The 23,948-nt window shown below is 42.2% G+C and overlaps 1 protein-coding gene across 6 annotated transcripts in view; it reads left to right on the top strand.

Moving 5' to 3' along the window:
• Positions 1-4,279: 4,279 nt before the first annotated feature.
• The window catches only part of KIAA0319 (dyslexia-associated protein KIAA0319 homolog), a 99,910-nt gene continuing 80,241 nt past the window's right edge, over positions 4,280-23,948 (top strand). Inside the window, exon 1 of one of the 6 annotated variants that reach the window (XM_038584275.1) lies at positions 4,280-4,437. The gene's annotated coding sequence lies outside the window, so the exon portion shown is untranslated. Of the gene's footprint in view, positions 4,438-4,679; positions 4,779-5,046; positions 5,240-17,668; positions 17,909-23,948 lie in introns of those variants that run through there. The other 5 variants (XM_038584280.1, XM_038584276.1, XM_038584279.1 and 2 more) reach the window with 5 other exon arrangements.

Here is a 23,948-nt window from a genome sequence, read left to right as displayed (position 1 = left end):
GGATAATTGCTGTTCAGAATATGAGACTTCTTCATAAAAGGCCACCAAGATCATCAGAGCCACCAGCTGGTTCTTGAGCAGGACCACAGAAATGCTAGCCTTTATGTTTTATTTTTAAAATCAGAAAAAAGGGATCCCTGGGTGGCGCAGCGGTTTGGCGCCTGCCTTTGGCCCAGGGCGCGATCCTGGAGACCCGGGATCGAATCCCACGTCGGGCTCCCGGTGCATGGAGCCTGCTTCTCCCTCTGCCTGTGTCTCTGCCTCTCTCTCTCTGTCTGTGACTATCATAAAAAAAAAAAAATAAATAAACAACAAATAAATAAAAATAATTAAAAAAATAAATAAAATAAAATCAGAAAAAAAAAATCAGGTACCAAATAGTTTCTATTTTAAGTAAATCTTTAAAAATAAAAATAAGAGGTTATTGTTTGTGGGGGATTAGATCTTCTAGTTATATTTTACAAATATGGATAATCTTAAATGAAAAAGCCATGATTATATGCATTTAAGTAGATGACAACTGTCCTATTCAGACTTTATTTTTGTCAGCTAACGGTACATAATTGGTAAGCTATAAATGAAATCTTATGATTTGAAATTCCTTATTTTTTTAAAATTCATGTTTGTCAACATGTCACTGTTCATGTTGCCAACAGAGGCAAATTGGGCTTGATATAAAGTTGGTGATATAGCTGCATTGGGCTTCTTTCCTAAGGGAGAAATAAATGTTTAAAGAGGAATAGCTTTTTAATTTTACTTCTTATAAAATTGAATTATTTTCACAGGAGAGGGATAAGGAGCACTTTTAAATGTGCTTTAAAGAAACTTTTTCCCCCTTAAAAGAAATGTACTTTAAATAAATTATTTTACTTGTTTATGGTTTGTTTAGTATGCTTTTGTGCCCATGATGGGATTGGAGTTTTTTTTTTTTACCTGCTTTCTGTTTCTGGTTCCACTGCTGCTACTCACCTTTGTGTGGAAAAAAACAGCTTCTCTGAAGCTTCTCATCCCACAGAACTACCAAGCACACATTGATGTCCTCAGTATAAAAAAAGGAAAGCCAGTGGGAATAATTAGAATGAGAAGTCACAGAGCCTCATTTTCATCAGAGGTGTCAAAATTAACAACTAAACACCTAAAAAAAGACAAGCCAAATTTATATATATTTCCTTTGTAGTGACAATGGAAAGGAGATTTATATGTTACTTATTTAATCATTTCAAATGAGAATGCTAATATTTAGCCTACATTATGGAGGCAATAGCTCATTTACATAGGAAAAAGTATATTTTTGACATAAATTGCTTATTCAGGTGGAAGAACAATTGTTGCAAGAACCATACCTTATGTCACACAACAAAAAAAATTAGATGAGTGAAAGGCTAATTATAAAAATAAAATCTATAGTAATGTGTATTAGATTAAATAAAGAATTAAATTGTTTGAAAACCTTGAAAGGAGCGTCATTTATATGACTGCATTCAGGTGAAGTGTTTTCCACTTACTGTTTATAGTGACAAAATCTAAGAAATCAGTTTTAACTGATGTGAACAGGAACAATTAGTCACGTTTTAAAAAAAATTATTTTTAAATAATCTCTACACCCAATATGGGGCTTGATCTCACAATCCTGAGGCTGACTGATCCAGCCAGGCACCCCACAAAGTTAATTATATATATTTTTTTTAATTATATATTTTTTAAGTTGGCTCCACGCTGGGTGTGGAGCCCCATGAGTAGCTTGAACTCCCAACCCTGAGATTGAGACCTGAGCTGAGATCAACAAGAGTGGGACTACCCAGGTGCCCCTAAACCATTCCCAACCAATGCAAGAATTAGGAACCTAATAATTTGTGATATCTTGAATTTTTTTACGTTGGATCTCAAATTTTTCCAGCATAGTAGCTCTGAGTACCTTACTTCCCTTAAGGAAATGCCAACTCAGAATCTCGTATTTATTTCAGTAGGCTAAACACCATCTTTGCCACTGATATGGAATATACTTGAAGCTTGCTAGACCTGTTTCTCCCATCTTCAAAATAGGGTAATTCCGGTCTTTCTTGTACCCTGGTAAAACAAATGTCCCAAACAACAGCATATAAACGAGAGCAGGGATCCCTGGGTGGCGCAGCGGTTTAGCGCCTGCCTTTGGCCCAGGGCGCGATCCTGGAGACCCGGGATCGAATCCCACGTCAGGCTCCCAGGTGCATGGAACCTGCTTCTCCCTCTGCCTATGTCTCTGCCTCTCTCTCTCTCTCTCTCTCTCTATCATAAATAAATAAAAATTTAAAAAAAAAATAAATAAATAAACGAGAGCAGGTGAAGTCAGAAGAGCTATACTAAGAATACATAATTTTACCTTTAATACTTATTATAGTTTCTGGCATATAGCAAGAGCTCAATAAATGCCCATTAAATGGTGAGGAAAAGTGAAGGATAGTGTCCTAACTAGCGTCCTAGGGAGGCAGACTAACATTTTCATGAAGTACCAAAATAGATTCTAAATTCATTATGTATGTTTCAAAATAGGTGTTCATTGTAATTGCACTGAGTTAAAAAGGTGTTAAAAGTCTAACATTCTGGGCTAAGCCTGTGTATGTCAAAGACCTTTGGGAACAAGCCTGTTTGCATCAGATTTGTTAGTGCAGTGAGAGGGCACTCTGAACGTATTATAGAATGCCAGGTAAGAGGAGAAAGAGAAGTGCCTTTTGTAAGTTTTTTGAAGGATTCTGTGGGGTTCTTGGGATCAGAAATTGGTCCATATTGGTTACTGTTTCTGAGGCAGACTGGAAAAGAAAGGGGTTAATCAGGAATTGGGTTTTTTTTTTTTTTTTAAGATTTTATTTATTTATTCCATGATAGTCACAGAGAGAGAGAGAGGCAGAGGGAGAAACAGGCTCCATGCACTGGGAGCCCGACGTGGGACTCGATCCTGGGTCTCCAGGATCGTGCCCTGGGCCAAAGGCTGGTGCTAAACCGCTGCGCCACCCAGGGATCCCCCAAGGGATTGGGTTTTGTCATGAGCAGAAGAGAGTAGCATCTGGGCATCACCAAACTGGGTGGGAATCACAAAGCAAAGGGGGCCTCTAGAGCAAGAAAGCAATAGTCATTTACAGAGAGGATTCTTGCATCATTTTATGGCCTGAGTTTAGGAGGTGGGTTTCTTAAGGTTCTTCCAATATCTGGAGAAATTTCTCCTAAAGCATGACTTTGGGAGAAACAGTATTTCCTATTAACTTCTTTTTTTTTTTTTTTAATATAATTTTTTTTTTTTTTTAATGATAGTCGCACAGAGAGAGAGAGAGAGGCAGAGACACAGGCAGAGGGAGAAGCAGGCTCCATGCACCGGGAGCCCGACGTGGGATTCGATCCCGGGTCTCCAGGATCGCGCCCTGGGCCAAAGGCAGGCGCCAAACCGCTGCACCACTCAGGGATCCCTCCTATTAACTTCTGATTTTCTCTGTGTCTTCTCAGCCTCATCAAATGTCAGGGTTGTGTTTTTCTCTTTTTAGTCCAACTTGATTTCCATTCTTTCAGCCCTGGACAGGTTTTTCTTTCAGTGTTATCATTTAATTCCCACAATCATCCTATATGAGTGCTATTATCTCCATCTTATAATTAAGGAAACTGTTTAGCAGGTCATGTAACTCCTCCAAGGCCTATCCCCTTCCATGGAGAAGCCTAATAGGGGCCTGCTCATGGGGTTTCTGTGACCCAATGCTGTGTATTTCCTAGGCACGGGAAAGTGCTAAGAATGCTCGAGAAATGCCCTGGCTTCCTTTTCTGCCCTGTGTTATCATACCTAGATGCTTGAGTATTTTTATAGTAAGAAAACAATAAACGGGGATGCCTGGGTGGCTCAGTGGTTGAGCGTTTGTCTTTGGCTCAGGTCCTGATCCTGGGGTCCTGGGATGGAGTCCTCCTGCATTGGGGCCCCCCATAGGGAGCCTGCTTCTCCCTCTGCCTGTCTCTGCCTCTCTCTGTGTCTCAAATATAAATAAATAAATACATAAATAAATTAATAAATAAGTAAATAGCTTTTTAAAAACCCCAATAAATGCAAGAAAGCCTTTCTTGTGAGTTTTCTGTGGTTCAGATCATCTTCCCATAGATGGAAACGTAGACTAAATACGCTGGGGGCACCTCGTCACTTCAGAACGCATGGAGTTGACGGGGCCCACCCCAGCTCCAGCAAACCTAAGTCAGAAAGTAGCACGTGCTCATGACCTAGCAGGGCCCAGGGAGCTCCCGGGGGGAGTGGCCCCGTGCATGGGGGTGTGTCTTCGTTCCGCAGACACATTCGCAAAGGATCTTCCTTAACTTAGGTGGTGCGCTCATGGCTTCCTTGAACCACCCTCTTCTGGGCATTAGAAAGAGGCTCCGGTCGCAGGCCGTCTGGGATCACGGAGACAGGACAGGACCTGAAGAGGGAAACGGGTGAGCGTCCAGGCCGCCTGCCCTCGCGAACGCCCCGGGGACCCACGTCTCCCACCGCGCGGGGGGCGTCGAGCTGGGCAGGGAGCGGGGCCGGGAGCGGGGCCGGGAGCGGGGCCGGGAGCGGGGCAGGGAGCGGGGCAGGGAGCGGGGCAGGGAGCGCGGCTCGGCCCTCGCTGGGGCGCGTGCGCGCGGGTCGCCGTGGTAACGCGCCGGGAAGACGCTGCATCTCGGGCGCGCGCTCCCCCCTCCCGCGGACGCTGCTGGTTCTCCTTAGACCCCCCCGGGCCCCCGCTGTGCTCGGCGCGGGCGGGCGGCGGCCGGGCTCGGGTTCGGGGCCGGAGGTAAGCGCGCCGCAGCGGTCTACGCGGGCCGGGGCTCGGAGCTGAGTGGCTTCTCCGGGCTCTGGGGCGCGGGGAGGAGGCGAGGGCTTCTGGGCGGGGCGGCCCCCCGCGAGCGCGCGTGTGCGAGTGTGGCCGCGCGCCGCGGCCCGTGGCGACGCCCGGGGGCAGGTGGCGCGCAGGTGCGGCTGGATCCAGGCCCCTGCGGCGCGGGCGGGGGCTGCGGGGCGGGCGCGGGGGGCACGAGGCCGGCGCCGAGCTCGGGAGGCGCGCTTCTGCGGCCCCGCTGCACCCTCCGGGAGGGGCATCCTCGGCCGGGCCGTTGGGCTGTCCCCGAGCAGGGTGGAGGCGGGAAGACTTGCGTCTGTTCCCAGGCTGCCGGATGGCACCGCTGGGACCTGCGGAGTCGCTTTCTGTGAACTTCGGCTGGTAATATTTATGTGATCTGTGCTGTCGCCTGCGAAGTGCGTTCTGTTCGGCACCTTACCGTTAATCGGAAGCTTAAAACCTCTTTTTTTTTTTTTTTTTTATTTTTTTTTGCTTAAAACCTCTTCATGGCTTTTCTCTCTTTCCCTTTGAACTTGCTCCACGGAATGCATATTAATCAAGATAGTAATAACCGAGAGCATCAGCCTGACATTAGGAGAGCCATCCTTCTTTCCGTCGTTCTTGCTCTTCATTATTTGTGGAGAGAAAAGAATATGATGTTCATACTCATGCCCATTTTTATGCTGCTTTCTTCACCTCCGCATTTTTGTTTGCGGGTTAAATGCTAGTGGCTTAAACGGGGCTTAAATGGAAAAGTTGAATGATGCTTTGGATAATAGAAAAAGCAAATTGTAGACAACCTTCCTCAAAAAAAACAAGAATTTCTGAGGTGAACGTTAATATTTGTTCCTTTATTCCTGAAATGCATGTTCACTGTCTGAACACCCCAGACTGTTTATAACAAGGAGACTGCAATCCTGGAAGCCACTGAAGTTATGGCAAATAGAATTTTTTATTTTTCGTTTATTTTTTTTTATTTTTTTTTTAAATTTTTTATTTATTTATGATAGTCACAGAGAGAAAGAGAGAGAGGCAGAGACACAGGCAGAGGGAGAAGCAGGCTCCATGCACCGGGAGCCCGACGTGGGATTCGATCCAGGGTCCCCAGGATCGCGCCCTGGGCCAAAGGCAGGCGCCAAACCACTGCACCACCCAGGGATCCCTATTTTTCGTTTATTTTTTTACATCATCTTTCATATACATGAGGAAACGTGCACATAACGATTCTGTCACAGACTTCAGAGTCCTAGAGAAAGCTGAATTCCTCTGAACTTTGAAAAAGAGAAATGTGAACATATATGAAGACTTTTTAGAACCATAGTAGGCTTGCCATGTATAATGCCAATGCGGGGACTTAATGATCTTTCAGAAAAACAAAAATAAGTCAAAATCTTTACATATTAAAAATTGTCAAAAGAGGGCTTCAGTAACTTCTTAATGCAAAAGAATGGAGTTGCTATTAATTTCTCTTGACTTAATTTTTTTTCTAGCCAAGCAGAAAAGATGCATTCTCTTTAAATAAATATGTAGAACCAGACATGACTCTTTCATGTTGGGGGGCAGTTGATATAGATTGCCAGGTCACGTGGCTTGGGTTTGGTCATGGTTTTGCTACTTTGTGGTTGTGTCACACTTGGCAAATTCCTTAATCCCTCTAAGCCTCAGTTTCTTTATCTGTAAAGTAAGAGTTATAATAGGAATTAAATAAAGTCATACATATAGAAGTACTTTGCTTAGTGCCTGGTATACAGTAACACTTCAATAAAAGTTAGGTATTATTACTCTTTTTTTTTTTTTTAAGATTTTATTCATTTATTTGTGAGAGAGACACAGAGGCAGAGACAGTGGCAGAGGGAGGAGCAGGTTCTCTGCAGGGAGCCTGATGTGGGACTTGATCCCAGGACTCAGATCATGACCTGAGCCAAAGGCAGATGCTCAACCTCTGAGCCCCTCAAGTGCCCCAGGTATTATTACTCTTGAAATAAGGTTTCTTTTCAGGAAATATGTTCTGTCTTCAGAATAACTTGGCACTGAAAATAGAATTATTTTGATGTGACAAAAGCTAGTTCTGATTTATACTGTCAAACCATAATACAATGCATATTTTTTGCAGTATTGTTATAACAACAAAACAACAATGGTGAATATAATCACAATCCTAAAGGCATATAATTCCAGAAAATTATATTTAATACCACAGGGAAGGAGTTTTGCTTTAGTAGGCCTGGAGTAATTAGTAGGTTCTTGCTCTATTTGTTTTTTTAAATCTGTATTTTTAGAGACTATCCATGTGAATTCAATAGCAAGAGATTATTTTCTTTCCTTTTTTTAAATTTTTTATTTATTTATTTATGAGACACACACACACACACACACACACACACACACACACAGTGGCAGAGACACAGGCAGAGGGAGAAGCAGGCTCCATGAAGGGAGCCTGATGCAGGACTCGATTCTGGGACTCCGGGATCACGCCCTGGGTCAAAGGCAGACATTCAACCACTGAGCCACCCAGGCATCCCTATTTTATTTACTTCTATTAAGCAGTTAAAATGGTTGGACCAAAATAACATCTATTTTTGCATCATTTTTCAGTCTTTTAACAATAGGTGTTTGAGTTTCAGAGCAAAGCTTCTTAAAGAAATAATATACAGGTAGATAAAGATACAGTGTTGGATTTTTAGCTCTGTTGCCTTCCAAATAACCTTGGTAGAATTACATTATCTAGCTGCATATTTTTTTCCTGAATTTCAAAACAAGCAAGGAATCCTAGTAAACATCTATTCAATTTAAGCAGTGTAGCTAGAATATGGGCCTCAAAATGAATTTTATTTATATTTTTAAATTCTTTAAAAAAGATTTTACCTAGTTTTTTTTTTTTTCAGATTTTATCTATTTATTCATGAGACACACACACAGAGAGAGAGAGAGAGAGAGGCAGACACACAGACAGAGGGAGAAGCAGGCTCCCTGCAGGAGCCTGACGCAGGACTCCATCCCACTGAGCCACCCAGGCGTTCCTTATCTATTTATTGGACAGAAAGAGGAGAGCTAGAAAGGGAGAGAACATCAGCAGGGGGAGGGGCAGAGTTGAAGAAGCAGGCTCCCTGCTGAGCAGAGCACCCGACTGGGGCACCATCCCAGGAACCTGAGATCTTGACCTGAGCCAAAGGCAGATGCTTAACCTTAACCACCTGAGCCACCCATACGCTCTTCAAAATGAATTTTTAAAGGTGGAATCATTCCATGCCATAATTTAAAGCATCATAATTCTGAGAATCAAGGGGAAATTAACTCGTGTTGCTACCCACAATTTTATGTATTATGTTTTGCAGTATGTTTTTCATGTGGTAAGGAGGTACAGATTGAATCCCTGCTGCTTAGCTAGTCTTTATTTTCTTACGCTGGGCTTTTTTTTTTTTTTTTTAAGATCTTATTTATTTATTCATGAGAGACACAGAGAGAGGCACAGACACAGGCAGAGGGAGAAGCAGGCCCCATGCAGGGAGCCTGACATGGGACTCAATCCCAGGTCTCCAGGATCATGCCCTGGGCTGAAGGTGGCCCTAAACCCAGGCTGCCCCACGAGGGCTTTTGTATCCACTGCCATGCTGCGCCAGCTCTTCCCAAATCTGGAGAAACCTTTTTTGACCTTATTATACTAGTCTTCCTCCACTCAGTTGGCCATTCTCACTTTTTTTTAAAGATTCATATATTTATTTTAGGGGTAAGGGGCAGAAAGACGGAGAGGGAGCACCTGAAGTAGGCTCCACGAGGAGCATGGAGCAGTTTGGTGCTGTATCTCACAACCCTTAGATTATGACCTGAGCAGAATCAGTCAGACGCTTGACCATTACAGCAGCCCAGGTGCCCCTCTGTGGTTTTATTTCTAATTGCACAAGTCATGATTTGGATCTCTTAAACTATGCCCTTAAAAGAAATCCTCCTGGAGCACCTGGGTGGCTTACTCAGTTGAGCATCTACCTTGGACTGAGGTCATGATCCTGGGGTCCTGGGATTGAGTTTCGAGTCAGGCTCCCTGCTCAGCAGGAAGTCTACTACTCTCTCTCCCTCTTTCTCTCTCCTCTCAAATAAGTAAATAAAATCTTAAAAACTTTTAAAAAGGGCAGCCCCAATGGCCCAGAGGTTTGTTGCCACCTTCAGCCTGGGGTATGATCCTGGACACCTGGGATCGAGTCCCATGTCGGGCTCCCTGCATGGAGCCTGCTTCTCCTTCTGCCTCTGTCTCTGCCTCTCCCTCTCCCTCTCCCTCTCTCTCTCAATCTCTCTCTCTCTCTCTCTCTCTCTCTCTCTCTGTCTGTCATGAATAAACAAATAAAATCTTAAAAAAAAAAGTTAAAAAAAATCCTCCTGTACTGTTGCTTTATTGTGTTTATCTTCTCTCTTCCCTGTAGTCTTTGTCACCACTGCAAACATACTTCTCTGTAGTGTCCTCTTGGTATACTTTTACCTCCCGTTCTTGCCCTCACTTGTTACATCAGCCACCTCTCCTTACTGGTACTGGTTTGTTCCCTAGTGGGTAGTACATTTTTTAGGGTGCTCGTCTTCAGTGGGAATCATTTTTCTGGTGGAGTTCCATGTGCTTTCTACTGGGAAACTGACCCTCTGGACAGGTTTTGCAGTGCATATGCCTTAAAGTTTAGCCTTGCATTAATAAAAGACTTGTTGTTATATATGCATATGCTCCATTTAGCCTGGGCATAGAGGTACTGGGTTGTCCAAGCAGAGTCCCCATGAGGGGGTGTGACTTGACAGTCCTGGGTTGCCTCAGCATGCCTCAGGCTTCTTCTGGCCCCTGTTTATTAGTCTTTCTAGGCTGCACTGACACTTGTAAGGCTCTTCATAATATCTCATAATGTTGGTAGATGTCCACCGTCCTTCCTACTGCACCTGCCAACAAGATGCCACAGATTCAGGAGATTAAAACAAGACCCATTTGTTAGCATGAATTAGGGTCTCCCTGGACCCACTGCAGGTTACCAGCTGAGTGCATTCTCATCTGGAGGCTGTGGGGGAGACGCTACTTCCAAGCTTATTCAGGTTGTTGGCAGAAGCCAGTCCCCTGTGCTTATAGGACTGAGATCCGCCTTCCCTGCCAGCTGTCCCTTGTGGTTGCTCTCAGCTCCTTGAGGCGGCTCTCAAGTTCTTTCCAGATAACGCCCTTCATCGTCAAAGCCAGCAACAGAATATTTCTATCAATGTCTCCCTTCCTGTTAACAGAGAGAGATAACTGGTTTACATGGCTCGAATGATAGGTTAGGATTACTCCGATGGTCTCCCTTAGAGCCAACTGATTTGTGACCTTAATTATATCTGCAAAATCATCTTTGCCAGGAATCATAACATAATTACGGGAGTAACACCCAGGGATGAGTGTCACCAGGCCACCTTTGAATTTTGCCTGTCACACTTGCTGATGGCTCTCTATCTGATTGTTTTACCAACTGCACGTTTGAGCTGCGGTCAACCTTGTGTTTTAATCTTCACCGTGTTGCTCCTTTTTTGGTCTTGGTAGCTCTGGTAATATTACTTGTACATCTTTTGTCAACCTTGACAGATTATAGCTTCTCTAGAACACGGATTATACCGCAAAAAAGACTGCAGCAGGTGAAACAAGACTTTGTGGTATAAAACTCACTCGGCCTGGAGCTGTGTGTGTTTCGAGGAGAGAGAGAGAGAGAGAGAGAGAGAGTTTGTGTGTGTGTGTCCCGCCTGGCCATTTGTCTTTTGGAAGGAAGGTCCCATGCTGGTGCCAGGCTAGTCTCCAGCCACCCGGCCTTGTTCGTCTTTGTATTCATAACAGGTGTTAACGCTTTTTGGAGAATACTTTTTAATTCTGTGGAACTTGCATGTTTTTGTGTCTTTCATAGTATTTAATTCTTTAATTGACCGAACTTACTTTGGTCTCTGCATTTGAAACCAAATTGTTTTCCCTCCTTCTTTTTTTCCCCAGTTTTATTTTGTTAGTCTTTTGAAGATTCCTCCTCATTAGTCACGTATAGTTGTCACGATAGCATTGATTAAGTCATAATTCCCATCCCACTGTTTTGGGGTTGTGGGTTTTTTGTTTTGCTTTGATTTGCTCCTAATTTGTTATAGAGTAAGACACAGTGAAAAGTCATTTTAATTCTTATAATTTAGGGACACCGGGGTGGCTCAGCAGTTGAGCGTCTGCCTTTGACTCAGGTCATGATCCTGGAGTTCTGGGATCAAGTCCCACATCGGGCTTCCTGCAGGAAGCCTCCTTCTCCCTCCACCTGTGTCTCTGCCTCTCTCTGTGTCTCTCATGAATAAATAAATAAAATCTTTAAAAATAATAATTCTTATATTTTAGATGGGTTTTGTTTAATAATGAATATTAGAGTCTACCTTTGCTTTTTCTTCTAATTCCCCAAACATCCTTATATATTTTTGTTTGTTTATTTTTTGGCAAATGAATATTATTTTTTTTTAATTTTTAATTTTTTTAAATTTATGATAGTCCCAGAGAGAGAGAGAGAGAGAGGCAGAGACATAGGCAGAGGGAGAAGCAGGCTCCATGCACCGGGAGCCTGATGTGGGATTCGATCCCGGGTCTCCAAGGATCGCGCCCTGGGCCAAAGGCAGGCGCCAAACCGCTGCGCCACCCAGGGATCCCCAAATGAATATTATTAAGTACTTTAAAGCACTCTGCTGAGTTTTGATTCATACTCCATTTCTTTGTGAACCTAACACATGGTCGTCTTTGACGTCTGTTATCCTCCTAGGGAAAACTGTCTCACCCAGCATACTCATTCCTTCTGTTTTCTCTCTTGGTATCATCTTTGTAATTGTGTTGAAAACCAGATTCTCGGGCAGCCTGGGTGGCTCAACAAACTTTGAGCAATTCAAAGAACAAACTTTTTTCTTTGAACCGGTGTGGTTCTTAGAAAGCTGACAGAGGAGAGGTTTTTCCTCTGCCTGTGTTTTCTCCTGCTCTTCCCTGATCTGCCCTTTGGGGCCCCACACAATCTACTCCCAGCTCCATTCCACACCATTGCCCTTCCTGTGTTTAAAACCCAATGCTGGATCGTGTTTCCCTTAATACTTCTTGATCTCCTAATAGGGCATCATTTTATACTGTAATTGTAAAGCATTATCTCTGTTGCCAGTTAAGTCCTGGTAATCCTCTGTGTTGATTGGCGCAGGTTTTCTTTTCTCTTTTTTTTTAAGATTTTATTTATTTATTCATGAGAGACACAGACAGAGGGAGGCAGAGATACAGGCAGAGGGAGAAGCAGGCTCCCTGTAGAGAGCCTGAAGTCCCAGGACCCGGGATCACACCCTGAGCCAAAGGCAGATGCTCAACCACTGAGCCACCCAGGTGCCCCTGGCACAGGTTTTCTATAACTTGTTTTACTTTTTCGGCTTCTAGTGGAAAAAGAGTATAGAATATGATAAAAAAAAAAAATTGCCAAGTTTTTACATTCTTGGTTTAGCCCCTTGCTGAATGGATTGTCTAGATTTCCTTCCATCTCCTTTGTCTGCTGGTGAAGAATGTGGGGCCTGCTAGTTCCTCGTAGGTGCAGCCGCAGCATGGTCTCTCCTGCAGGTACTTTGAGCTATGTCCAACCCATACCTCTCTCCAGGCCCCGGCAGGTCAGGGGTAAAGGGGTGTGACCCTCGAACAGTTCATCACCTGGTTTGTCGGGGGGAAAGTGCTGGAAGTGAGAAAGATCCGGGCTGACTCTATTTCTATGTTCCCCTACTATTGAAAACTTCGAGGCTCGTTTTGGAAAAACTGCAAACTAACCTCTGTCTGGTGAGCCACAGAATTTCAGCCAATTCAATCAGAACATTCTGTACACCTTTGAGGATCACAGTCTCTGTCTTACCTCTAAGATTGTTATTGGGAGGCTCAGATAATATGGAGTATGTAAAATTACCTTGTGAATATAAGCCCTATTATAAATGGCTGTCATATTGATGTGGTAGTGATAAGTATTACAAGCCATTAATTTCCTTGTTGTTAGAAAGATTAATAGCTGGCAATATTCTACTTTCTTTCCTTTGCTATCATAGGAAATAAATGAACAATTATTTAGTTCATGCCAGAAACTTAATTTATTTTTTAGAGATTGTATTTTTAAGTAATCTCTATACCAAACATGGGACTCAAACTCATGACCCTGAGATCAAGAGTCACATGCTCTACTGAATGAGCCAGTCGGGTGCCCCCAGGAAGTTAAATTGTAAAGGAAAAGTTTTTGGCTAGCTGATCACAGGTCTGCTAATAAATAGAATTAAAGATTGAACATTCTCCAAATTGGCGAATGATTTGCCAGATTGAAAAGTTTAGTAAAGAAGTGAAGGAAAAACCCTACTCTGCCCTTCAAGATTAAGAATTAAATTGATAAGGGAGAGATTAACAGGAGAAAAAAATCCAAGTTTTATGACCTGTGCATATGGAGGCTCAGTAGTGAAATTGAGACCTAAAGAAATGACCAAAGCAGGCAGCTTTATAGTTTTTAGACAAGAGTGGATAAATCTTTGAGAAATTGATAGGAGAAAGAAAACTTAATTTTGAGAGCTTTGGTTAGCAAGGAGTTCTAAACGGAATTTGGGCTGGGGTCATAAATTAGTAAACAGTAACAAGGGGTGTTTATACAGCCTTCTGAGCTCTAAATTTCCTGTCTCTGGTGCTGAGGATGTCTCCTTTACCTCTTGGTACAGAGAGGGCACCTTTCAGACAGGAGATTTATTTCCGGCTTTCAGGGGGATGGAGAAAGTTCTGAGTGTCCTGGTTGCATAGGCTGTCTCTTAAGTAACCTTTATTTAAAACAATCAACATGACAGAGTGACACATTTTGGGGCAGCCCACCATGGGACCCTACAGAAATCACCAGCTGTGTTCAGAATTTGACACAAAGCAGGTTCGCTTTCATTGACACCCAAAGCACTGAGCCCCCAGACCTGGCTGTCACCCAGTACTGATGGGACTTTCCTGCATGGTCACCTGCCTGCCCTCGCTGGGTGGTCAAGAGGTGCTAATTAAATTTCATAGCACAGAACAGAGCATTTGCTTAGGTAGCAGGGATGATCCCATTAGGTAAGAATTCAATTTAGGAGAAATAAAAGTGCTGAGCCAATTGAAAGCTAAGCTATTCCCATAGTTAGGGAGATTATTTAAAGCCCCATGATGTACACTCAAGGTTTTACCTGCTGGAATTACTCTTCTTAATGTAGGAGCAGTGTCTCCAGGAGCATAAATCTGGTGTTATTTACAGACTAAGGGCTGTGAGGCCAGTGTCTTAATTTTGCAGCAGTTTAGAGATGGTAAAATATTTGCTGTAGCGGTTGGCCAATTGCTGCATAAATAAACAAACAAACGTTTTCTTACCTTTTCTTCCAATGTATACCCTATCATTAAATGTTGTCTCTCTGTCCTGTGAATTGTTCTTTAATTTTTTTCATTTTTTAAAGATTTTATTTATTTGTTCTTGAGAGACAGAGAAAGGCAGAGACATAGGTAGAGGGAGAAGCAGGCTCCGTGTGGGGAGCCGGATGCAGGACTCATCCTAGGGCCCCTGGGATCACAACCTGAGCCAGAAGGCAGACGCTCAACCACTGAGCAACGCAGGGGTCCCATGAATTGTTCTTTTATCTGATTTATCCAGTCACGCCCACAACGAGCAGGAAATTACTGTGTTCGGTTCTAGCACTGCTGCTGCTTTGATTCCCTGAATCCAAGACATGTAGGTGATAAACCCATGGCCTGCAACCATCCCTGAGTTTGGAGGCTGCCTCTCAGCAAAGACAGATTCTGTCATAGTGACTTAAGTCCAGGAGGAAGAATAATAAAAAGAAAGCATCCATGGTAGCCTCAGTGGCTAAGTTAAAACAGAAACACAGACCTGTCTTGGTTGAGCTTCCTGGATCTGAAAAGCAGGAGTTTGTCCCTTGAGCTTTGTTAGTCTGTAAACCACAAAGGGGACAATGTATTCATACAGCCTGTACGCCCTGTCAGGAAATGCTGTCCAGCAGTTGCATCTGGGCACATGAGACGAGGCTCCTTTGGGAAGCTTTCCTTTTCCTTGGGCAAGAGAGCTGCAACTGGTTTTCTGAGCCCGCAGAGGCATTTCACTCCAGCATTATCTATATAGTCAAAAATCAGAAACAATCTTAATGGTTTAGCAATCAGGAAATTAGTGAAGTAAATTATAATAATCACCTCAGTGGAATGCAGCGTAATAACAAAAAAGAATAAATATGCAGAATGTAACAGTGAAGAGTCATTTTTGTGATAGAAGAGTATTAATCTGATAGTTTTGGTAATGTATATGTATACATATTGAATAAATCAAAGGAGAGCCTAAAAGAAGAAGATAGTCATTCATTAGCACGATTTGATTATAACCTTTTTAGTGTACATTTTTGTTATGCTGGTTTTTTTAAATTTCTTAATTTTTAAAAGATTTTATTTATTTATTCATGAGAGACACACAGAGAGAGAGAGAGGCAGAGACATAGGCAGAGGGAGAAGCAGGCTCCATGCAGGGAGCCCGACATGGGGCTCGATCCCGGGTCTCCAGGATCACAGCCTGGGCTGAAGGCAGCGCTAAACCGCTGAGCCCCCCGGGCTGCCCTGTTATGCTGTTTAAATCATTATTTATTTCATCCATTTAGACTCTGTCCAGGCAGTGCACCAGAGCTCATGGACATAGATTCAACCAATAAAAGGCCATTCTTCTTGGGTATACCTCTTCTGGGTTTGGCAATATGGAATTTTTAAAAATCATACTTCTTCCCTTGATCAAAATTTTTAGCTTAGATATAACACAGCAGGAAGGGACAGCCACAGTTCAGTGTCATCATTTCAAAAACTGGTAGCAGCCATGGTAAAGCATCTCTGTTGAACACCTACAATTCAGGCCACAAGGAATCAGATCCTGGAATAGATGTTTCACATGTTCCGAGGTCCTTTGTCATTGATGCCACTTCGGTTCTGTCTTGGCCTGCAGAGATGAAAGAAAACCCCCAGTATCTGAAGGCCAGAGTTACTCTTTCTTCCAAAATATCCCAAGATATTTGTCCTTTTTCACCTCTACACTTAGAGAATGCTCTCTGTTCTTGGTATTCCATGGGTTAGGATAAAGTGGCAAATTTCAGAAAGCCTATCTTTTTAAAAGTACAAAGGATGATGTTCTGGGTTGGATTGTGTCCCCTCAAAAAGATATGGTGAAGGCCTAACTTCTCTGCCTGTGGAATGTGACTTTATTTGGAAATAGAGCCTCTGCAGGTGTAATTGAGTTAAGGTGAGGTCATTAGGGCAAGTCCTTAATCCAGTAGGACTGAGGGGCTTATAGGAAGAGGGAAATCTGGACGCAGAGGCACACAGGGAGGATACCACAAGACAACAGAGGCCGAGGTGGGAGTGATGTCACCGAGGTGGGAGGGACTGCCAGCCTGCACCAGGAGGAGAGGAGGCATTCTGGTCAGTCTGCTGACATCTCAGTTTCAGACTTCTGGCCTCTGGAACTGTGTGTGATGGGATGTATTTCTCCTGTTTTAAGGCACGGTTTGTGGCACTTTGTTACAGCAGCCCTAGGAAACTGACACACATGGTAAAATGCAAGGATCAGGATCGTATTAAATAAATACCTACTTTGGTGAGTACCTAATGAGGACATAGAAGTGGGGAAGGCATTATGGCCCTTGGCCAGGCTTTTAATAAGAACTTGGGAAAGGGTGGCTTTATGGCTCAGGACATGATCCCAGGGTCCTGGGATCAGCAGGGAGCCTGCTTCTCCCTCTCCCTTTGCTGCACCCCCTGCTGGTGTCGCTCACTCTCTCTCTCTCATAAGTAAATAAAATCTTTAAAAAAAGAAAAGTGTATCATCTCCCCCATTAAAAAAAAAAAAAAAAAAAGGAACCTGGAGGTTGATTTTATGTTTCATAACTTCTGTATGAATCAAGTACAACATATTAAAATTCAAGCAATTTAAAGAAGAGAACTTCAAGACCAGGAGACAGGAAAACAGAGGGTTGTTTAGAAAAATTATTGCATTGAAAGCAAAAAAAAAATAAAAAGTGAAAATTAAAATACAAGACATGTCTAACCAGTGCTTACTGTAAAACGTGTTAGACTTGAGATGCCAGGGTGGCTCAGTGGTTGAGTGTCTGCCTTCGTCTCAGGCGTGATCCCACGGTCCTGGGATCGAGTCCCACATCAGGCTCCCTGCATCGAGCCTGCTTCTCCCTCTGCCTGTGTCTCTGCCTCTCTCTCTGTGTCTCTCACGAATAAATAAATAAAGTTTTCTTAAAAAAAAAAAAAAGTCAGACTTTATAAAGGCAAAACTCCACTAATTTATTCAGATAGGAAGTTCAGATTTTTAGGAAGCTGGATGCCAGCATGTGTTTCATTGCAAATGTTCCACAGTGGCTACTAATGCCTTCCCGCACTGCCTGTTTTCCCCCACTATTCTGGTGAATTTTTATGCTGTTATTTATGGTCTTTAGTACTTTCTGAATAGTGACTATAAATGACCCACAAAATTAAATGTTCCTCTTCCAGATCATCTGTGGGTACTAAAAGTTTGTCAGATGATTGTACGTCTTTTAAGACGGTGGCTATCGGAACTAGCAGATAGATGGCTGGAAGTTGCAACCTCTTCCCCACCTACAGAGTAGCCAGATGCCCTTGGTCCTTGATGTAAAGCCACATTTTCAGGCTCTGTATCCTGTTGGTTTCTTAATTCTGCCAAGCGCACAGTCAGACCTGGGAAGGCTCTTTGCTCTGGGTCCTCAGGGTGTCACTCGTCCCTTCTTCCTGATCTGTGTCAGACAGTGACCGTTCGTGTCTTCAGGGAGGAAGGGAAGAAAGCGGCAGGCAGGAGGGCAGAAGCGAGGGAGGGGAAGAAGCGTGTTCACCCAGACCTAACCACCCTCTCTCCAAGTTATTCTCACTGTGGTTCCCTCCCCGGTTGTGACGGAGTCTGAGTCCTCGGCAGGAATTTTGAGCTTCACCCGGGCCTCCCACTGGAATACAAGCTCCTCAAGGGAACGAGATCAGCAGAACCTAGAATGCTGCCTTGCATATGGAGGTGCTCAATACACTTTCTTCTTTTTTTTTTTTTTTTTTTCAGGATTTATTTATTTGGCAGAGGGTGAGCAAAGTGAGCACAAGCGGGGGCGGGGGCAGAGGGAGAGGGAGAGGGAGAGGGAGAAGCAGACTCCCTGCTGAGCGGGGAGCCCCAGACAGTGGCTGAGACCATGACTCCAGCTGAAGGCAGACGCTTAACCAGCTGAGCCGCCCAGGCGCCCCAGTACACTTTCTTTTAAATAAGAGCTGTATTGAGATACATTTTCATACCATGAAATTCACACTTTTAAAGTATATAATTTGGTAGCTTTTAGTATATGCAAGATATCTATACGTCACCCTATCTGATTTCAGAAGTCTTCATCACTTCATTAAAGAAACCTCATACCCACTAAACTGTCCGTCCTGTCAGTCCGTCGCCATAATTTACTGTCTATTTTTATGGATTTGCCTATTCTGGACACTTCATATAAATGGGATCATACAATATATATGAGGCTTTTTGTGACTGGCCCTTTTCACTTGACAGTGTTATTAGGATTTATCCCTGTTGTAGTATGTACCACATCTCTTTTATGGCCAGTAACATTCCATTGTATGGAATATACCACTATATATCACATTCTGTTTATCCATTCTTTTTTTTTTTTTTTTTTTTTTTTAGATTTTATTTATTTATTTAGAGAGAGTACAAGTGTGAGCAGGGGGAGAGGTAAAGGTAAGAGGGAAAGAGAGACAGAATAGGAGTGCCTGGGTGGCTTAGTAGTCGAGCATCTGCCTTCAGCCCAGGGCGTGATCCTGGAGTCCCAGAATTGAGTCGCACATTGGACTCCCTGCATGCAGCCTGCGTCTTCCTCTGCCTTTGTCTCTGCCTCTCTCTGTGTGTGCGTCTCATGAATAAATAAGTAAAATCTTAAAAAAAGAGAGAGAGAGAGAGAGAATCTTGAGCAGACTCCATGCTGAGGACAGAGCCCCATGTAGGACTCAATCACATGATGACCCTGAGATCATGACCTGAGCCAAAACCAGGAGTTGGATGCTTAACCCACCAGGGCTCCCCTGTTTATCTGTTATTAAGTTGGTATACATTGGGTTATTTCTACTTTCTGGCTACTGTGAATAATGCTACTATGAACATTCCTGTATAGGTTTTTGTGTGGACATATATTTCTAATTCATAGGAATGGAATTAGTAACTGTGCTTAACTGTTCGAGGAAGGACCCAAACTGTTTTCCAAAGGGCCTATACCATCTTACATCCTCACCAGCAATGTGCAAGGGTTCTGGAATCTTCACATCTTCCACAGTAGTTATGGTCTGTCTTGTTTATTATAGATATTTGATGATAACTATCTTGGTGGGTATGAAATGGTATCGCATTGTAGTTTGGCCTTGCATTTCTCTCATGACTAATAATATTGAGCATCTTTTTATGTGCTTTTTGGTCAGTTTTGTATCTTCTTTGGAGTAATGTCTACTCTGTATATTCTGTGCCTATTTTTTTAACTGGGCTATTTGTCCTTTTGCTGTTGAGTTGTAATTCTGGGTAGAAATCTTTTATCAAATATATGGCCCGTAAATATTTCCTGCCTTCTGTCAGTTGTGTTTTCATATTCTTGATAGTGTGGTTTGAAACCTAAATGTTTAAAATTTTGGTGAATTCTATTTTATCTAGTTTTCCTTTTGTTATGTGTGCCTTGGGTACCATAACTAGGAAACCATTGGCTAATCCAAGGCCACAAATATATATATATATGTTTTCTTCCAAGAGTTTTAGAGGTCTTTGATTCATTTCAAGTTAATATTTGTATATGGTGTGAGGTAGGGGTCCAACTTCATTCTTTTGCATGTGACTATCCAGTTTTCCCAGAACCGTTTATTGAAAAAACTGTTCTTTCCTTATTGAATTGTTCTAGCACCTTTGTTGAATATTTGCTGACTAGAAATGTAAGGGTTTATTTCTGAATTCTCGGTTTTATCCCATTAAAGTATTTTTCTGTCTTTATGCCAGTGCCACATAGTCTCGATTACTATAGTTTTATACTAAGTTTTTAAATTGGGAAGTGTGAATCCTTCAACCTTATTCTTTTTTCCCCCCAGATTTTCTTGGGCTATTTTGGGTACCTTGTATTTCTGTATGAATCTTATAATCAATTTCTGAAAAAAAAAAAGTCATGTTTTTGATAGGAATTGTGTTGAATCTTTAGATCAGTTTGGGAAATATTGCTATCTTAATCATATTCAGTACTCCATAAAATAGGTTATCTCTTCATTTAGATCTTTAATTTCAAATACTTTATAGTTTTCATTGTACAAATTTTACACTTTGTTGCAATCTATTACAGAATATTCATTATGATGCTATTATAAATAGAATTGTTTTTTTAATTTTATTTTTGCTTGTTCATTGCTATAGAAATACAACTCACTCATATATATTGATCTTCTATCTTGCAACCTTGCTAAACTCTAATAGTATTTTCATAGACTCCTTAAGATTTTCTGTATGTAAGACTGTATCATCTGCAAATAGATATAGTGTTACTTCTTTCTTTCAAATCTGGATACTTTTATTTTACTTTCTCTCTAATGTCCCACCTAGAATGTCTCCTACAGTGTGGAATACAAGTAGAGAGCGCAGATGTCCAATCTTGTTCCTGATCTTAAAGGAAAAGCTTTCATCTTTCACTATTAAATATGATATTGGTGATGAGTCTTCATAGATTCTGTTTACCAAGTTGAGGAATCAATAAGTATTTGAAAATGAATAAATTTTTATATAGTCATTTATATATTCTTTACACATTTTGCATTTTGGGTCTTATTAATAAAGCTATTCCTAATCAGAGTTTATAAAGCTATTTCTGTAATACTTTCTTTTAATCTTAAAACTTAGTGTTTCACAGTAAGGTCTGTAATTCATCTAAAATTTATTTTGTATATGGTATGAGATTGACATAGTAACTTTTTATCATTTCTCTAGAAAGCCAGTTTTCTGCCACTATTTTTATTCTCCTTCTACTTGGTGGACAATTTGATAGAAACACAAAAGGGATACAGGAGTTGTTACAGGATGCTGTGCTTTACAATTCTGAAGGCTGAGCACAGCTTTGAGTCATGTGGCAAAGGACCCCAGGTTCATTGTTCCTTCTAAAACTGATGGAAATCAGGAGGAAGCCAGGGCTTCACTTACAACTTCCAAATCTCTCTTGAGTGTATTTCAGTGGTTCTAAATTGCATTCAGAATCCTAAGTGCAAGGAAGTCTGAGCAACATGATTTTTACATTTCCATCTCTACTCTGTGAAGGGATGTATGAAGATGTGCAAGTAGATTCTAGTGTCAGGGTTTTTCAATTTATCTTCAAAGGGTTATCTTCTGTTGTCTTTTCCACCATTTCCCCTTCTGCATTGCACTGTTTCTCATGGATCAGGTCATTCATCTTTATTTCTCAGATTCCCTTTTGATTTTGCTAGAGTACCCCCTCAAGGAAGTTTTTTTTATCAGTGTAAATGTGATAATATTCTGAGTTTTCAAATGTCCAAAAATGTATTAATTTTACCTTCACATCTGGCTGATAGTTTTGTGCAATGAAGAGATTCAAAGTTGTTTTTACTTAGAGTTTGGTATTGCATTTAGAAATAGAATGTTACTCTGAATTCTGCTGTTTGGGGATGATAACATTTCTTTCTCTAAGGAAGATTTTAGAATATTTTCTTTCGGAGTTCTCAAATTTTATGAAGATGCCTGGGTCATCCATCGCGCTTATTATTCTTTGGGCCCTCTTGCTCTGAAGACTATTTTTTTTTCCTCTCATCAAGGACATTTTGTTCTGTTATTTCTTTACTCCTTTCCCTCTATTGTCTGTTCTTTTTTTTTCTAGAATACCTCTTAGCTATATGATAGAAATTCTGGCTTCTCCCTCATACTTTTTAACATTTTCCCATATTTTCTACCACTTTGTTATTCTCTGTGTGTGTGTGTGTGTGTGTGTGTGTGTGTATGTGTCTGCACTAGGGCAGAGCTGTGTATCCTCAGACTCTGTGGCTTTCCTTTTTTTCAGAGGCAGACATATTGCAACCTCTTGAAAGAAAAGTTCTCTGGCTGTTTTCTTTTAGGGCATCGCCCCAAGGATGGTGTGTTGGCCTGTTCTGTCTCTCCATTCACAGGTGGAGGACTTGGAGCTTCTTCAGTGTTGTCTCTGGGGTCCTGTGCTGCCTCCATCTCTAGGGAATGGGTTTTCTCTCTCTCTCTCTCTCTCTCTCTCTTTTTAAAATATTTAATTTATTTATTCATGAGAAACAGAGAGAGAGAGAGGCAGAGACACAGGCAGAGGGAGAAGCAGGCTCCATGCAGGGAGTCTGACATGGGACTCAATCCCTGGTCTCCAGAATCACACCCTGGACTGAAGACAGTGCTAAACCACTGAGCCACCCAGGCTGCCCAAGGGTTTCCTCTCTCTCCATCAGTTTCATGCCACCTTCTTTCTGTCTTCTAGGAATTCGTTGGAATTTCAGGTCTGTACTAGTGCTTATTCTGATTATTCTTGTGTATTGGTTTATTTTCTTCTATCTGTTCAAATGTCCTGCCTGCCTTCTCCCTCTTTTTTTTTATTGTTTATTTTTTACTGAGAACGTTAGAAAAGGGAAAGAGATCTGTGTCCAGTCTGCCATCTTGGACTAGAAGTTTCTTTTTATTCTTAGCTTGCCAAAGTTCTGGTAATGAAGCTGATTTCCCCAAGAAAGATTAATGTGAATATATTTGCTGCATGTACTGTGTCTCTGGACAGTCCTTGGTCACTCATAAGAGTGACCCTTCTCTCTAGAATCTGTGTCTTTAGAGACATCAGCTGCTTCCAAGGATGGAACTATCCCTCTGTAATGACTCCCTGGGTATTTGGTCTGTTACTGCAGCATTCTGCTTCTCTCAGGCTTTGTTGATAACACAGGTGTGTTAAGAGGTAGGTGTGATAGAGAATCACAAGACAAGTACGTTATCTCCCATACCACCATCTGTCAGAGGTTTCTCTGGAATCTTCTTATGAAAATTCTGGCATCCTCAGAAAGAATAAGACCTAAGTTTTCCATAATAATCACAACCAGCACCTTTCCGGGAAGCTTGGGTGTATAGAAACCTGAAGGAAAGTAATCGGTGGAGGGACTGAGAAGAGCATGAGTGAGACTGCCTCAGAAGAGTGGTGAGCCTAACTCCATGCTTCTCGGGTTTCCAGTGTGCCAGCCCTGGCTGATATCACACTGCTTCTGTTTCCTGCTGTGAAACGAAATACCAGAGAGACTTGGCAAGAGGAAGTAAGTCCTCTGCACGCATAGGGGTCAGGTAGGAGCTCCTGAGGGATAGGTTCAGAATGGGAAAAACAAAACACAATTATGGATTGTCAGCATTTCCTTCAAGGTAAAAGCAAATAGGCTCTCAGATTTGAACCCTTCCTAACTAAGATTTAAACTAAGCTCCAGAGTGCTGCAGCCCTGGCTGCAAAAAATGATCTTTGAAAAAAATTCTGCAGTAGAATTGCCTATTTTTTGCATGTCTGAATGTTGAGTTCAAGAAACTCAACTCTCTGGGCAGCCCCAGTAGCCCAGTGGTTTAGTGCCACCTTTGGCCTAGAGCGTGATCCTGGAGACCCGGGATTGAGTCCCATGTCAGACTCCCTGCGTGGATGGAGCCTGCTTCTCCCTCTGCCTGTGTCTCTGCCTCTCTCTCTCTCTGAATCTCTCATGAATAAATAAATAAAATCTTAAAAAAAAAAAAAAAAAAACTCAGCTCTGGGGCACCTGGGTAGCTCAGTGATTGAGCATCTGCCTTTGGATCAGGTCATGATCCTGGAGTCTTGGGTTGGAGTCCCACGTCGGGCTCCCTGCATTGAGCCTGCTTTTCCCTCTGCCTGTGTCTCTTCCTCTCTCTTTCTGTGTCTCTCATGAATAAACAAATAAAATCTCTAAAAAAAAACTAAAAAAACTCAATCAACTCCACTGCTCCCACCACAACACTGGTAAAATAAATCGAAAATAAATTGCTAACTTTC

Source organism: Canis lupus, chromosome 35, assembly GCF_011100685.1.
Source record: "Canis lupus familiaris isolate Mischka breed German Shepherd chromosome 35, alternate assembly UU_Cfam_GSD_1.0, whole genome shotgun sequence".
NCBI classification, from domain to species: domain Eukaryota; kingdom Metazoa; phylum Chordata; class Mammalia; order Carnivora; family Canidae; genus Canis; species Canis lupus.
Note: the sequence above shows the minus strand (reverse complement) of the source record. Positions and strands in the feature narration are given on the sequence as shown.